The sequence below is a fragment of the Cyprinodon tularosa genome, unplaced genomic scaffold (genome assembly GCF_016077235.1).
Source record: "Cyprinodon tularosa strain WSP-4 unplaced genomic scaffold, ASM1607723v1 ctg56, whole genome shotgun sequence".
Classification (NCBI taxonomy): Eukaryota; Metazoa; Chordata; class Actinopteri; order Cyprinodontiformes; family Cyprinodontidae; genus Cyprinodon; species Cyprinodon tularosa.
The window spans coordinates 2,440,505-2,444,655 of NW_024039296.1; positions in this window are offsets into that span (position 1 = coordinate 2,440,505).

Below are 4,151 nucleotides of genomic sequence, written 5' to 3' on the forward strand. Positions count from 1 at the left end.
ATTACATTTTATTTACAATTAACTGTAATTAATTACTCGTACAATTGTACAGCTTTACGTGGCACCAACTACAACATCCATATGTTTTATCACAACTGTTTAATGATAGTTTGTTTTATATGTTATATTTAAGGTGCGATTTGTAAACCTGTTGTGGTAGTCTATATTTTTTTTCTGTTTGTCAGCTTTTGAATTTTGTTGTATTTAAGCGTTGTTAGTCTCTTCAGCCACCAGGTGTCGCCAAACACTGACTTTTATGCTGACATAGTTCTTAACATGCAGTCCTGGTGGCTACAGGAGTTTTTCTGCAAAAATGCAGGATGGTGATACTTCTTCAATGAATAGCCACTGCTGGTGTGTCTGTGTGTTGGAGGGGGGGTTATGAGGTGTGAATGAAAACAGTCTGAGCCAGTGACTGCAAGGTCAGGGCACAAACTTCGGCAATGTTTGATGCTTGTGTGGAAATAAACCCTCTTAAAAACATATCTTTTTTTTTGAAGTTTTGTGTTTATAAAGACTTGATGTTACTCTGTGGGGATCAAAGATTCTTTGAAAAATAGAAAATCAAATCCTTTTTAAAACTGCAATTTTTTTCCTCGGCTCATTTCAATAAACACACTTCGTAGCTAGATGTTCTTGGAATCTTTAAATAGTTCTCAGATGTTTTTGAAGAGGTTTGAAAGTTTTCTTTTTGACTCTGTCAGTTGCTTTTGTACTCCTCTACCATGAAAACTATCATAGTTGTTAGTCAGGGTCATTAAAAGTAAGACTTATCGTCCAAACCCTCAGAGAAAAGGTAAGTAACTCAGAATGAAAGTGTCATACAGTTAATCATGTGTAAATACACATAACCTTTCTTCTTTCTAGGACATTGAAAAGGACCATAATTTCCAATGTTAATTAAAATGACAAAATAATTTCTATTAGATTGATGCCAAATAAATTGTATAACTGGAGCTAAAGATTCAAGATCAAGCCTCTCCCGTTAGTTTGCTGGAATATTTACCCATTTCTCCCGACTGAACTACTGGTCTGGTTTGTAGGTGTTGCTTGCAAACACTTTTTCAACTCTCCCACCATCTTCCAATTGGATAAAGATCAGGCTTTGTGATTCCAACACCAAATCAACATTTAGATTTGACCGATGAATAACTTAACAAGAATATTTACCAGTACTACGTTTCAACAGAAGCGCGTTAGAAATAAAACTGTGCATCCATGAAGCAGCTTTAGTTCCTTTTAATAAATAAATAAAGAAAAAATAGGTTCACAATCCAGGTTAAAATGCAGGTCAGCAGACATTAGAGAGAGACAGAACACAGGAACAAATAACTTTATCCCTCGTTTGCATGGGTTTTAAGCTGATGGGATATGAGTCATAATAGGATTTTCACGTGACGAGCGCTCCTCTTTTTTTAGGCCAGGAGCAAACAATCACATGTCAGTGGCGGTCACTGGATGTTGTTCACTGAGCTGATTCCAGGTGTCTTTATTACAAATATAGCACAAACGGGGCAGTTATACGGTAAAATAACAACACAAAGGGACTCTTCAGCTACTGAGTAAAAAGTCATTGTGTGATGGCCTGAATCTACACGAGTCCCGAGCTATTGCTTGCAGAAAGCTACCAGCTACAGTGTTCGTATTGTGTTCAATGCATCATTCAATGGGTTATTATTAACAGTTCAACAGGAACAATGGCTGCTCTGTCAGACCCAAGACACCTGGAGGTATATTCTGATATATATCTGCAGCAACATGCAAAGTCACACATTTGTTCAGATAATCAATATCTTTGTCAGATAATAAGATCATATCCTTAAAGAAAAAAAATATGAACATTTTTTGAAACAAAAACAGCAGACCTGCATGTTAATGATCCCATAAACACTTTTAAACAGATCAAGCTATCTAGATGATAAAACTGGACATAAAGCAGAAGATCATACATTCCCTCCAGACTCAGGCGTGTATTATACAGTGTTATATCATACATATATTAACAGCTTTTAAACATACCAGCTTATGTTAAGAGCTTTGAAACCAGTGTGACAAAAATGTGAGGAAAGGTGACAGTGGGACAGGTTGGAGTGTCGACACTTCAGTCTGGGATCAAGTCATACCGAACCTCCAAATTATTCCCCATTTATTCTTTGCAATCCTGATATTTAACCATTTCTTACATGCATTTGGGTGTAAAATAACTGTCTTCTATACAGGTCTAAGCATATCAAAGAAAAAAGTCTACACTGGAGTTTAAAGTAAAAGGTTTTATCCAAACTGATAGAAGGGAAAAAAAACACCAAAGAATTGCCAGGAGGGGCTCTGCAGTGCAGGCAGAAAGTTTATGGATTAACAGTCATTTACTTATAATAGGCTCATATTTAATAAATGAGAATATCTCCTCTGATGAGGCTTTTCTGTCAGATTTAAACTGCATTTCAAAAAAACACTTTAAAAGCAAGTATGAAACCCACTTTTTATTTAGCCAACATTTCCGTATTAAAACGTTTTTTTTATTGTTTCCTCCATGCCACTACAAAGTCCTTTTTTCCATGCTTGGCACATTAAATTGTCTTTCTACTGAAATGAGCTATATAAATAAACTTGCTGTGGTCTAATTGAATATTCTAACCTAAAGTCATTTAGAGATTTCAGCTAATCGCTTTCTATAACAAAGCAACAGACCAGTGGAATCCATTTGTTGTTGAGTTGGGAATAATGAATCATATATTGTTTTCCCCGTAGCTTGATAGTCCACTCATCTGGGGTCTTTGTTTGCTAAAAACCCACACATATATTATTTGTTGTGACGTATTGTTATAGACGCACTAATATTCTTCAGAGGGAAAGTTGCAGCTGTTCAGAAACATCAGCATCAGCTGGACCAAATCTAAACAAGCAAAATCTTTGGTAATTTGCTACTCTCTTAACATCAAATCAAAGCAGACAGGTTTCTGCAAAGACGCCGGAGAACGCCTATCATCTGCAAAGGGTTATAAGGCCATTTATAAACAAATAAAAGCCAGTCATTCTCCAGGAACGACGATTATTCACAAGTGCAAAACAGCCAAGACAGCTGCCAGTCTTCCAAACAAATTCCTGTCAGTCTTAGGCCTCGAAACGCTTCGATTACTCATAAATAAAACAGATTATGAGAGGATGGACGAAAAAAAAAAAAAAAACACTGAAAACTTTATGCTAAGTTAGGAAACGCTGAAGAAGAGAGATTCTTCTTTAAAACTAAAATCCCAGCATGACTTTAGTTAGCAATGCTGCATCTAAATAGATGATGTAGGACCAAAATAAATATGGTATTACAACACACAGAACGGTACAACAAACCTGGAACAACATTGGTAGAAAGATTAGGCCATAATTCTATAGCAGTTATGGAGGAAAAGTTGTAGGTCCCATAATAATGCACCTAAATATAGATTATGGGTACAAAGAATTGCTCATAAGAAAATAAAAAAAAACTACTTTCAGGTAATTAAAGCAGGTCTAACACAATACCTTGAGGAGAAATTTACAAAATAATCCCAGCTAGTTTAGCTTTTGTCATGAATCCTGACTAATTTGGATTTTACCAGGAAATAAATGTTGCAACCTGTTCATTAACATCCCAAAATAGTTTGCTTCTCTCAATGGATCTATAAAAAAATAAAGATGAGTGAAGCTAACTATTAGATCATTGTGTGGATGTCCTTTCTATGTTATTAAAAAAGAAGAAATGAAGGAACTTGATTATTAATTTCTTGATTTAAAAACAGACAGACAGAAGAATTTACACCCAAATAAAGAAAGAAAAGGCATTTTTGAAAATTTTCCTGTAGTGCAATAAAAGTGAATTCTGTTGTTCTCCTTTTCCAATGGTGGATAGACTAATAAACCTTAAAAATGGCTGACGGGACTGATGATGATTTCTCGCTGATTGAACGGAATGCAGCACAGAGGACCTGCCCTGGACTGACGGTCATGTGGATGAAACAGTCGCTGTTAATCCATTTAATCTTCATAGGCACCTTCAAACAAAAGATCTCTAGCTTATACAGTGAATTAAATCTTTCCCCTCATCTTCCTCCTAACGACTCCATGACCAACGAGGTTGGAGTTTTGTCTCAAAGCTACAAATGAAAAGCAGAATTTTC